The sequence below is a fragment of the Callithrix jacchus genome, chromosome 11 (assembly GCF_049354715.1).
Source record: "Callithrix jacchus isolate 240 chromosome 11, calJac240_pri, whole genome shotgun sequence".
Lineage (NCBI taxonomy): Eukaryota > Metazoa > Chordata > Mammalia > Primates > Cebidae > Callithrix > Callithrix jacchus.
In genome coordinates this window covers 129,292,704-129,306,756 of record NC_133512.1, presented here as the reverse complement: position 1 = coordinate 129,306,756, position 14,053 = coordinate 129,292,704, and positions in this window count along the sequence as shown.

Genomic DNA, 14,053 nt, shown 5'->3' with positions numbered 1-14,053 from the left:
CTCATAAAAGTACTTTGGAACTCAGCCCCACTCCTTTATTACCCATTTCTATGGCTGCTTTCACACCACAACCACAGAGATAAGTAGCTGTGACAGAGACCATATGGGCTGCCAAACCTAAAATATTTACTGCCTAGAACTTTCCAGGAAAAAAAAAAAAGGATTGCTGATCTTTTACACAGACAATCAAGCAAGCGATCACCTGAGAACATTAAAATCTGTGTCTAGGACAAATGGGGCCTATATAAACTAGGGAATAATCTTCCCCACTACTTATGCAAGAACATTCACCCTTGAGAGAGCAGGCTACATGGCTTGGCAGCACTACTGCCACCAGTCCAGACTTCCCCTCACCTGTGCCCTATAAGTGACCAGCATTTCTAGGCATCCGTGGAGCAGCGGGGTGCATTCTCATGGCTGGCCCCACACCTTCCCTTCCTCCTGCTTCCTCACATTCTATTTTCTGAGTGGTTGTCAAAGGAACGCTGAATTTTGCTGTCACTTTTTCAGACCCCAATTCCACTTCTGACAGTCTTGGTACCAGGAAGCATTCCAAGCTCCTGTCTCATCACCACAACCGCCTGCTTCTCACTTAGTCCAGACGAGCTTGCCACAGTGCACTTGCTTTTTAATCGCTCTCTCTCTTCTTGCCTTCACCTCCTCTCCCTCCCTCTCTCCCTGGCTCTTTCTGTCACATGGGTGTGTGCACATACACAAGTTCCGATTAGATAAAAGAAGAAACACTTTTTAAGTTTCTTTCTAGGCCTAATAGAAAATTCTTTTTTTTTTTTTTTTTTTACAAAAACAGAGCTGTTTTATTCCATTGCAAAAGTGTGGGTGTCCTTCCTTTTGGAGAGTAACAATCATGTTCTACATGGCCTTCTGACACATTGCATGTTGTACATATGTGTGTGTGCACATGTGCATATGAGTGTTAGAGTATGTGTGTGTAGCAGGGAGGAAAGAGATGAAGCAGAGTGCGTATGTGCATCTTGGTTCATATGAGTGTGAGTGTGTGCATGCACGTGCCTGTGTGTGTGCACATGTGTATGAGCATGCTTGTATTTGCGTATGAGACTGTGCATGTGAGAGAGAAAGAAAGAATGCGTGTATGTGTGAATGTGTATGTGTGTGTATAGCAGGGAAGAAGGGGATGAAGGAGAGTATGCTAAAAAGAGAACACCTCAGAGAAGTCAAATAAAAGATTCCATATCAACATCATATCTTGTTAAAATACAGGATTCCCAAGTCAGTCACCTTCAAGCCGAAAGCCTGGAGTGTAAAAAGAGTGGGTGTTCTTCTCTGACAACTTATTGTCTAAGACAATTTTATGATCAAAAATGTATTCAAATAAAAGTACCTGAGAAAAGTACATAAAGAGAATGTAGCAAAATGTTAACAATGGTTTTCTTTGGGTGAGAGGAAGAAGAAGCAGGTTGTGGTTGATCTGTTTCTTTTAGTTCAACTATTCTGCATTCCTCACTTTTAAATTTTGGATATTAAGCTGGAGAGAAAGAACATGAATATAAAGATGAATTCGCTGAATGGAGCAACGAATGCTGAGTTAGCCAAAAATGTATGGCTACCTTCTATATCTAATTATCTGAGGGCAAATCAGAAAACACCACTTTCAGAAAATTTTTTTTTTTTTTAGAAATGAAGTTTCGCTCTTGTTGCCCAAGCTGGAGTGCAATGGCACAATCTCGGCTCACCACAGCTTCCGCCTTTTGGGTTCAGGCAATTCTCCTTCCTCAGCCTCCCGAGTAGCTGGGATTACAGGCACGCACCACCATGCCCAGCTAATTTTTTGTATTTTAGCAGAGACAGGGTTTCACAATGTTGACCAGGATGGTCTCGATCTCTTGATCTTATGATCCACCCACCTCGGCCTCCCAAAGTGCTGGGATTACAGACTTGAGCCACCGCGCCCAGCCAGAAATTTTTAAAAATGTGTTTTACGTTATTTTCCCTTTCAGCCTAAGGACTAAAAATTGAACACAACTGGATCTGCGCCATTGCCTCAAAGATTCTTAGCCTAGTTCAAGATCCATTGTCTGGACACTCCTGCTTTTTAGACAGAAAACAGGGCTAAATTCCTATTGATTTCCAAATACACAGACCCACAGATTTGTCACAGTAGCCTCTCTCTCTCACCCTGTCTCTGTCCGTCTGAGTCTCTCTTTCTTTCTCTCTCTCTTCCCTCACATCATCCCAAATCAGAATGCATATATAAAAATTTGATTAACTAAAACATAAAATCAAAAATTTATCAGTTTCTTCTAGATTTCTCAATTTTTTCAGGTTCAGTGGCTCACATCTGCAATCCCAGAACTTTGGGAGGTCAAGGTCGGTTGATCACCTGAGATTGGGAGTTCAAGACCAGCTGGATCAACATGGAGAAACCCCATGTCTACTAAAAATACACAATTAACCAGACATGGTGGCACATGCATGTCATCCCAGCTACTCGGGAAGCTGAGGCAGGAGAATAGCTTGAACTCAGGAGGCAGAGGTTGCACTAAGCCGAGATCTCACCATTGTCCTCCAGCCTGAGCAACAAGCACAAAACTTCATCTCAAAATTAAAGAAAAAATAGTGCCTACAGTTGTACATAATATTCTCTGAGGGTGGTTTGTATTTCTGTGGGGTCAGTGGTAATATTGCCCTTATTGTTTTTGATGGTGGTTATTTGAATCTCTTCCCTTTCTCCTTCATTGGTCTAGCTTCAAGTTTATTATTTTTTAACCAGTATGATTTTAATAGACCAGTTACTGGGTAGTAAATTGAAACATACAGAGTGCCATCTCCAAGAGCAGTCATGATTTCATTTGGGTTCTTGAAAAATGTTAAGAAGTAGGTTGAGTTTTATTATTTTTTTCAGAAAATTAGCTTTTGAAAAATTTATGTGGAACCAAAAACAGCCAAGGCAATCCTAAGCAAGAAGAGCAAAGCTGGAAGCGACATTCTACCAGACTTCAAACTGCATTACAGGGCTACAGAAAACAACAGCATAGTACTAGTACAAAAACAAACACATAGACTAATGGAACAGAATAGAGAATCCAGAAACAAAACCAAGCTTCTACAACTATCTGATCTTTGGCAAACTTAACAAAAACAAGCAAGGGGGAAAAAGATTCTCCCTATTCAATAAACGATGCCAGGATAACTGGATAGCCATATGCAAAAGACTGAAACTAGACCCCTTCTTTACATTACATACAAAAATTTGCTCAAGATAGATTAAACACTGATATGTAAAACTAAAAACTATAAAAGCTCTGCAAGACATGAGACAATGCCATTCAAAACATAAGCACAGGCAAAGATTTCATCATGAACATGCCAAAAGAAAAGGTAACAAAAGCAAAATTGAAAACTGGGGTCAAATTAAAATGAGAAACTTTCACACAGCAAAATAAACTATCAACAGAGAAAACTGACAACCTACAGAATGTGAGAAAATGTTTGTAAACTATGCATTCCACAAAAATCTAATATCAAACATCGGTAGGGAAATTAAATTTACAAGAGGAAAACAAACAACCCATAAAAAGGTGGGCAAAGAACATAAAAAGACACTTTTAAAACAAGACATATATGCAACAAGCAATCATATTAAAAAAGCTCAACGTTACTGATTATTAGAGAAATGCAAATGAAAATTATAATAAGATACCATCTCACACCAGTCATAATGGCAATTATTAAAGCAAAAAAAAAACACATACTGGCAAGGTCAGAGAGAAAAACAACACTTACACACTGTATTCGGGAATGCAAATTAGTTCTGCCATTGTGAAAAAGTGTCATGATTCCTCAAAGACCTAAAGAGTGAAATACCATTTGATTCAGCAAACCTAGTAATGGGTTACTAGGTATGTACCCAAAGGAATATAAATCCTTCTGTTATAGAGACATGTGCACGCATTTGTCCATGGCAGCACTGTTCACAATAGCAAAAATATGGAATCAAGCTAAATGCCCATCAATGGTAGACTGGATAAAGAAAATGTGGTACATAGGTACATATACAACAAAAAACACTAGGCAGCCACAAAAGAATGCGATCGTGTTCTCTTCAGGGACATAGATGAAGCTGGAGACTATTATTCTTAGCAAACTAATGCAGGAACACAAAATCCAAATACCAGATATTTTCACTTGCAAGTGGGAGCTAAATGATGAGAACACAGGAACATACAACAGGCGGAAGAACAACACACACTAGAGCCTTTCAGAGAGTGGAGAATGAGAGAAGGAAGAAGATCAGGAAAAACAACTAAATGGGACTAGGCTTAATACCGGAGTAATGAAATGATCTGTACAACAAACCTCATGACAGACTTTACCTAAATAACAAACCTGTGCTTGAACCTTTGAACTTAAATCAAAGTTAAAAAAAAAGTCAACTTCTCAAGTTGAATAACATAACCTCCTAGGTTTAAACACATGAACACAAACTCACACCAAGGAACATTGTCTTGAAACTCTGCAATATATGATAAAGGAAAACAGCTCTCCTAAGTTTTCAGAAAAGTTTTTTAAAAAACAGTATTTACAAAGAATCACAAATCAGAATGATTTCAGGGTGCTCAACAGCACTACCAGAAGCTGGGAAATAATAAAGTAGTATCTTTAAAACTTGAATAGGAAATTATTTTCAATCAAAAATTCTATGCCCCACCAGTCATGTAAGTGTAAGAAGAAATAAAGTCATATTTCAGAACAATTTGCTTCAGTGTATCCTTGCTTGAATAAGTTACTGGAGGATACAGTCCACAAACAAGAGATTCAGGGCACGGGGCAGTGCAAAACAACAGAGTGGGTTTGTATTTGTATTGAAAAGACAGCAGCATTCGAGAGTTAGGGAATACTGGAGGAGGAGTTTTCTCCAGCATCCCTGCAGCCCACACCTCTCATTTCCACATTCCTATGTCCCATTGCTGCCCATGAATTCTGATCACCTATTCCTTTGATAGAGGTATTTCTCTCACCGATTAGCTGTAGTCAAGTGGCTCTTTCTTGGGCTACAGGAGGAAATCTATTGATTTTCATTAAACATCAATTGGATTAACCTAGGCTTAAGGTCAGCATTATGCCATCAGCTGTACGTTCTTGGGAAGACATCTACTCACAAACTGGTTAAAGAACGTGGCCCTCCTACCTCTGACTTGTGTGATTCTAAGCAAGCTATTTAGCACCCTCTCATCTGTGAAACAAACATAAAGTTCTTATCTTGGGCTCCACAAACAGAAAGTGTTGAACAAGGACAGTTTCTTCTCTTCCAAGGCCAGACCATATGGAGGACCCTAAGACAGCCACAGCCTTGGTCAGTAGGACAAACACAACGTTCAAATAGCACCATTAAAACTGTGGCCAAACGTGTGCTCTGCCTCTGAGTCACTCACTGTCATAAGGCTCTACCGGTTCCCATTCCAGATAGAAAGTGGGCTTTTGTTGGTTTTTGTTGTGTTTTTCAAGAGATGGAGTCACCCAGGCTGGAGTACAGTGGCATGACCATAGCTCACTGCAGCCCCAAACTCCTGAGCTCAAGTGACCTTTCTGCCATGGCCTCCTGACAGAAGCTGGGCCAACAGAGCAGCAGGTATGCATCCCCACACCCAGTAATTTTTTTTTGAGAGATGGGGTACCGCTATGTTGCCCAGACTGCTCTCAAATTCCTGGCCTGAACCAATTTTCCCATATTAGCCTCCTAAATTTCTAGGATTACAGGTGTGAGCCACTGTGCCCAACAGGTGTTCTTAAATGCAATTTCCACACTGCTATTCTGAAGAAGGGCAAGAAGCAAAGAGACCCTCGTTGAAACATAGAAAATAAAAGCATTCACTATTAAGTGGAGGCAGAGTTGATGATCAGCCAAAACTACTTCAACTGTAATCCAGAAGTCCCATTGATACAGGAATTCTAAAGAAATTATTTAGTCAGAGATTGAAAGTAAGGAAGTCTTTGGTAAGGTTTCCCTTTGAATAAAAAGCAGCCCCAAAACCATTTCTAACAAAGAGCGGCCTGTAAAATCGAGCTGCAGATATAGACAAGCGAGCTGGAAGCTTGCACAGGCGAATGCCAGCAGCTGTAACAATAGGAGGCTACTTGGGTGCCAGGCATGCTCAACCTGACGGCTTTATCTTTCTTTTTTTTTATCAACCACAAGTGCAGTAAGGGACAGAAAACATGCACTGGCCAAGTAGAAAACCTATATGCATAAGAAGATTCGGGTGGATAGCCAGCTTCTTCACGAGCTATGTAAAGCTCTCACCTGGTCCGACCCATATTTGGACCCTATGTAAATCAAACACCACCTCCTCAACAAGTCTATAAAACCTTGTGCAGTTCACCAGAAAACACACTCAGAAGCCCCTCTCTCTCTCTGCAGAAGAGAGAGATGTTCTCTTTTCTTCTTTTGCCTGTAAAACCCCCATTCTTAACCTCACTCCATGTGTATTCACGTCCTTGATTTTCTTGACATGAGGCAATGTACCTTGGTTATTACCTCAGATGGACAATGCTGCTTCATCATAGTTCTGTTTTGTTCAGGTTGTGGGAAAAACGGCTCCTTTCCTCTGCAACCTCAGCTCAACCTTACTCAGGCCTCCTTCCAGCAGAATCACAGAGCCAAATGAAACCCCTTAAGTCTTCTTTTAAATTGGCAGCCACTCCAAAGAAAGCAGCATGATGAGTTTCATGTGGCCCGGGGTGGGGGCAGTGCTACTCTGGCTTCTCCGTGCTCAGTCCCTCTCAGTTCAAAAGCGCACCACGTGGAGCAATAAAACACCTGCTCATCTGAGTTTTAAAAATAGTGGGAGGAAAAGCGCTGTCTTCATGCTTATTTCCCTGGCAGAGGGGAGGTCATAAAACACTAATTTCTAAGCAGTGGACCAGAGTTTTACTGATCTCTTCTGTTACTTACTCATGTTTACCCAGAGAAACCACATCACAATTCTGAGTCTCCTCTGGCAAGAGAAGGAATCGGGTTCATGATTCTCTCAGCCCCCTTTCCATAGTGGAGTTCTGACTCCACTTCTAAAATACTTTTCTGCAAGCCTCTGTACCTCATAAATGTTTTACTATACTCGAGACAGCAAAGGGAAGCACAGATTAGCTACTGTTTTCAGAACAGTGGAAACATGCTGTCTTCTCCAAGTTTGGCATTGGAGTCAAAGATCAAGCGCCAAATAGTAGTTGTCAAGAATCCTTTCATTTACAATCAGGTTCTAGACTTTTCAAATGGTGTGGGCAAGAACCCGTTTTGCCAGAATAGGTTATTATCTACCTCTTACCTTTACAGGACAGGACTAAAAATTCTCTTTTTTAAGACAGAGTCTTGCTCTGTTCGCGAGGCTGGAGTGCAGTGGCATGATCTCGGCTCACTACAACTTCTGCCTCTCAGGTTGAAGTGATTTTCCTGCCTAAGCCTCCTGCGTAGCTGGAATTACAGGGGCCCACCACTACACTCAGCTAATTTTTGAATTTTTAGTAGAGACAGGGTCTCCCGATGTTTGCCAGGGTAGTCTCCACAGCCTGACATTATGATCTGCCTACCTGAGCTGCCCAAAGTACTGGGATTACAGATGTGAGCCACCACGCTGGGCATTTTTTTTTTTTAATTACACTGAAGGCTTTTGAAAGGGTTGTGTGTTGTATGAACTCCCTCCTCACCCAATTCTCATGGATGGGAAAATGCTGCTTCTTCATTTTAAAGCTAATGAGCTGCCTGAACAGGAACTTTTAATTAACCATTCAAACCGATTAGCTCACGTCCCTGAAGGCTGGAGAACACGGGAACTGCTATCCCATCTGAATACAATCCAAAGGCAAAAGGCTGTGGCCAAGTTGAAATAATGGGGCAGATAGAAGCGATAAAGACTGGAGCTGAGAGTGGCCTGTACTTCAAGTTAAGCCAAACAAAGGTGTTTGCATGTTTTATATGGGCCAAATAGGAATTCCATAATCGAGAAAACCATTGATTTTAAGGAGGACGCTGCCCTGAAAAGCTTCCTGCCAGGGGTAAGGAAGAGGCTGCCCAGGACCCCCAGAGGCAGGTGGTAGGAGGGCTCTTAGTGGCTTCCTAGAAACTGTATTACCTGAGGTAGTGAACTGCTGTCAGAGATCCCTACCAGGAGAATTTCTCAGGAACGCATGAGAAAGGGCCCAAAAACTGCATGCCTGCTCCTAAAATGTGACACCATAATACAGCTGAACTATTCAATAAGGCCCTATCTGTTCCTCTGTCTCTCCTTTCTCCCTGCCCCTATCCGACCCTAGAAGAGCCAGAAAGCACTGCTAAGAAGTGAGGGTGCATGGTCATAACCAAACACACTGCCCTCCTTGCCCTTCCCACTGTGGGTTTCTCAGGCTGAGGCTGTCACAGAGGAGGAGGGATGAAAATTGTTTTCGTTGATATTTTATCATGAACATTTATGAAAGTATAGCAAAGTTGAAAAAACTTTACAGTGAACACTTTAACTGTATCTTCACCAACTTGGAGTCTTGTTTTATCTCATGTCCATCCATAGATCCATCTTTCTATCCATCCAGTAATCCATTATAGTTTTTAGGCATTTTAAAGTAAATTGCAGACATCAGTAACTCAACGTGCATTAACTAGAATTTGGTACCTTTTTTTTCCTTTTGGTGTAAATTTACAAATGATGAAATGCAAAAATTTTAAGTATGTATTTACCAAATTTTGACAAAAGTATACATATGTGTAACCCAAAACTCTATCAAATAAAGAACATTACTATAATCCCTGATATGGTTTGGCTGTGTCCTCACCCAAATCTCTTCTAGAATTGTAGCTCCCAGAATTCCCACGTGTTGTGGGAGGGACCTGGTGGGAGAGAATTTAATCATGGTGACAGTTTCCCCCATACTGTTCTTGTGATAGTGAGAAGTCTCACAAGAGCTGAAGCTTCTATAAGAGGAAAGCCCTTTTGCTTGTTTCTCATTTCTCTCTTGTCTGCCACCATGTAAGATGTCCCTTTGACTTTCTGCCGTGATGATGAGGCCTCCCCAGCCAGGTGCAACTGTGAGTCCCTTAAACCTTTTTTGAATAAAGTACCCAGTATCACGTATGTCTTTATCAGCAGTGAAAAAACGGACTAATACAATCCCAGAAAGTTTCCTCATGACTTGTCTCAGTCTCCAGCTCTGTACCCTTGGATTTTTTTCATTGTAGACTAAGTTTGCCAACTTTAGAAATTCCACGTAACTTGAATCATGTTGTGATAACCCTATATATAAGGCTCCCTTCAGTCCACAAAATAATTTTTATATTTATCAGTCAGGTTACACATATCAGTATCTCTTTCATTTTTATTGCTGAGTAGTATTTCATGCTATGAAATAACGTAGTTCGCTACCTGATCCTCTATTTGTGGTCACCAGAAATATTTTCAACTTTTGATTATTATGAGTAAAGCTATTGTGGTCTTCTATAAGTATTTTTATTAACATGTATTTTCACTAATTGGGGTAGATTCCTAACTCAGACATTTATTATAGATGAGATGTATAATCGTTCTATAAGAAAATTCCAGAAATTTGACAAAGTAGTTGTACTGTTTTATAGTCCCATTAGCAACAGTTATAGTTGTGCTGTATTCTTGCCAACATTTGGTGTTTCGTCTTTCCCAACCTAGTTATTTTTTGGGGTGTGTAGTAGTATCTCACTGTGGTTTTAATCTGCATTTCCTTGATGTTAACCATTTTGTCCCACTTGTATATTATCTTTGCAAAGTGGCTCCTCACATTTTTTCCGCTTCTAAACAGTAATTGTTCTCTTTTTTTCTTTTAGTTGTTCTGTCATCCAGGCTGGAAGGCAATGGTGCAATCTTGGCTCACTACAGCCTCTGCTTCCTGGGCTCAAGCGATCCTCCCACCTCAGTCTCCCAATTAGCTGATACCAGGCTAACTTTTTGTATTGATATTAGCCAACATACAAGGCTAATTTTTTGTACTTATACTAGGTGTCAGGGTCTCACCATGTTGCCCAGACTAGTCTCAAACTCCTGGCCTTAAGCCATTCATCCTCCTCGGCCTCCCTAAATACTGGCACTACACGTGTGAGCCACTGTGCCCAGCCTTATTTTCAGGTTATAAAACTGCTTTATGTATTCTGGAAATCAGGCTCTTTACTGAAAATAGATTTATGACCATTTTCTGTCAGGCTGTGGCTTGCATATTCTTTTGTTTAATGTATCTTCTAATTTTCCTAGACACATTTTCTGCAAAATTTGTGTTAGTTTTTGTTGTATTTTTCAGATACTTTGTTCATTTCATCTAAGTTGCAGAACTTGTCACCATGACGTTGTTTATGATAGCCTCTTATTATCCTTTTCACGTCTGCAGGATATGTAGTGATAGTTTCACTTCGCTTTCACTTCTGATATTGATACTGACAATTTGTGTTTCCTCTCTTTTTTTCATGATCAGAGTAGCTTAAGGTTTATTAATGTTGATATTTTAAAACAACCAGCTTCTTTGATTTGTTAGTTTTCTCTATTATTTTGTCTGTCTTCAATTTGGTTTATCTCTGCACTTTTATCTTTATTGTTTCCTTCTTACTACTTCGTTGGAGTTTTCTTTGCTCTGTGTGTGTGTGTTTTCAATCTTCTTTAGGTGAACATTTACGTCATTGATTTTAGACCTTTCTCTTTTTCTTCTATTGCAGTATAAGCATGTACGGCTATACTTCCCTCTGGGAACTCCCATAGCTGTAATTCATAAGTGTTGGCATGTTGTATTTTGATTATCCCTTAGAATAAAATATTTTATATTCTATTTTTTGATTTCTTCTTGGGCTTGGGTATTATATTTAATCTCCAAGTACTTGGAGCTTTCCTAGTTCTCTTATTGTTAATTTCTGTTTTAATCCTATTGTGGTCAGGTAACATACACTGCATGAATTCAATTTGATTTAATCTATTCAGTCTTGTTTTACAACCTAGCATGTGACCTATCCCAGTGAACACTACATGTACTTGAAACATACAGTATTCTGTGGTTATTGGGTGTCGTCTTCCATTGGTTTATTTAAGATGGTGGAGAGTGTTGTTCAGGTCATCTGCATCTTGACTAAGATTTTGTCTAGTTTATCTATCAACTGCTTGGGAGATGGGTATTAAAATCATCAATAAAAATTGTGGATTGTTTGTTTATTCCTTTAGTTCAATTTTGTTTTGTGCAAATTGATGCACAAATTATTTTTAATCCATTTTTTTGATGAAATGACTCTTCTGTAATCATGAACTATCCCTCTTTATCTTTGGAAATACTGTTTTGACTTAAGCATATTTTGTTTGGTATTAATATAGCTTCTTCACTCTTCCATGACTGACTGTTTGCATAGTATATCATTTTAAATGTACTCATTTAGGGTCAGGTACAGTGGCTCACACCTGCAATCCCAGCACTTTGGGAGGCTGAGGCAGGTAGATCACTTGAGGTCAAAAGTTTAGGACAAGCCTATCCAATGCAGTGAAACCCCAGCTTTATTAAAAATACCCCCACATTTAGCTAGGCGTGGTGGCAGGTTTCTGTATTCCCGGCTACTCAAAAGGCTGAGGCAGGAGAATTGCTCGAACCCAGGAGGCGGAGTTTACAGTGAGCAGAGATCGCACCACTGTACTCCAGCCTGGGAGATAGAGTAGGACACTGTCTTAAAAAAATTCAAATGTACTTATTTAGACCTACGTATATTTGTCTTTTTTTTCTATTCAAAGGGTGTATTTCATATACAGCACTGGGTCTTGTGGGTTTTTTAAATCAATTCTGACAATCTCTGCACTTTAATTGGAGTATGTGGTATGATTCATTAACATTTAACGTTATTAAATATAGATTTATTAGTGGTTGAATGATGTAATTGGATTCAAGCTTACAATTTAATGGTTTGTTTCATTATTTTGTTTGTTTTTGTTTGCATCCCCTTCCCCACATTTTGTCCTGTCCCTTTTCTCCTGATGTCTTTTGGACTCTTTAAATACTTTTAAAATTTCATTTTAAACTATCTATGACTTATTAGATGTAGTGGTTGAATATTCCTTATCTGAATTCCTTGGGACTAGAAGTGTTTTGGATTTTAAACTTTTTTCATATTTTAGAACATTTACATATACGTAAAGAGATCTCTTAAAGATATAACTGAAGTCTAAACACAAAATTCACCTATGTTTATGTACACCTCATACACATAACGCAAATAAAATTTTACACATTTTTAGCAATTTTGTGCAGGAATCAAAGTTTGTATACATTGAACCATCAGAAAGCACACATATCGCTATCTCAGCCATCGATGTGGATGAATTTCAGATCTTGGAATATTTTGGATTTTGGGGTTTATGGATCCGAGATGCTCAACCTCTACCTGTTTTCATTGTTGATTATTTTATGTGTTAAAATATGTATAAAAGGGTTAAGTTTTCAGCTGAATGAGATTTTTGAGTTTGGAAATTAAACTAAACAGGATTTTTCTTAAGTTCCAGGATACAGGTGCAGAATGTGTAGGTTTATTATATAGGTATATGTGTACCATGGTGCTTTGCTGCACCTATCAACCATTCATCTAGGTTTTAAGCTTCACATGCACTAGCTATTTGTCCTAATGGTCTCCCCGTCTCACCCTCCTCTGACCCCCAACTGGCCCCAATGTGTGTTGTTCCCTCCCTGTGTCCATGTGTTCTCACTGTTCGAGTCCCAATTATGAGTGAGAAAGTGTGGTGCTTGGTTTTCTGGTCCAGTTTTGAACTAGACAGAATTTCTTAATATCTTAAATTGCTCAGTGAAATAGAAAATATCAAAGATTCTACCCAACAGGTGTGTAAGAATGAGTCCACGTAGCAACTTTGATAAAGTGAAGGGAAATAACAAACCATTTCTGATTTCTCCCTGCCACAGCCAGTATACTCAACCTTTGTACTGTCCTTTTATTATTTTTTCATTGTTCTTACAGTCATTATTATTTTTCCCCAAATGAAAAAATAAAAGTGGTGGGATTGATAGTGAGGAAACAAAGACTGACAGCTGCCCCTACACCTGAGTTTAACTTTTGAGAAATATAGTCAACATGATGATTTTCACACAGGGCTAGTAGGCCTTCTGCATCTGTTATAATTCCTGTTATGTTGTGGACAGAAAATAAATTTTTCTCTCCATGGGAACCTGTTAGTGATACTTGAGAAAAATGTCAACTGTAGGCCAAAACCAAATACAAGTGGAAATTTTGTTTCATTTTTTTTGCAGTATTCCTTTTTTAAGACCTGAGATAGGAGGTTGAAAAAGGAAAGAACTATTGACATGTGCAACAACATGGCTGAATATCAAAAACATTTTCTTGACTAAAAGAAACCTTACATATGGAGTGATCACAATATAATTCTATTTCTATCAAACTTAAAAATCTGTGCTGAAAGAATATTTAAAAGTATATTTGGGTTCGGGACCGACTAAGAGGAGGCAAAACTGATCTTTTTAGTCTCTGCTGTGATCCAAAACCCATGCTATAAACTTTGTACACAGTATCTCATTTAATCGTCAAAATCACCCTAATAGGTAGTTACTGTCACTTCCCCTGCTTCACACAGAACATAAAGCTCAGAGAATCCAGGTACTGTGTTTTTTTGTTTGTTTGTTTTTTGTTTTTTGTTTTTTTTTTTGAGACGGAGTTTCACTCATGCCACCCAGGCTGAAGTGCAATGGCGTGATCTCGGCTCACTGCAAGCTCCGCCTTCTGGGTTCAGGCAATTCTCGTGCCTCAGCCTCCCAAGTAGCTGGGACTACAGAAACACACCACCATGCCCAGCTAAGTTTTTGTATCTTTAGTAGAGATGGGGTTTCACCATGTTGACCAGGATGGTCTCGGTCTCTTGACCTCGTGATCCACCTGCCTCGGCCTCCCGAAGTGCTGGGATTACAGGCGTGAGCCACCATGCCTGGCCCGGTACTGTGTTTTACACCTACTTAGAAGTCACCAATTCCTAACGTTCTATAAAATGTTCTAAATAAAAATGAATAAATTAGGCAAAAA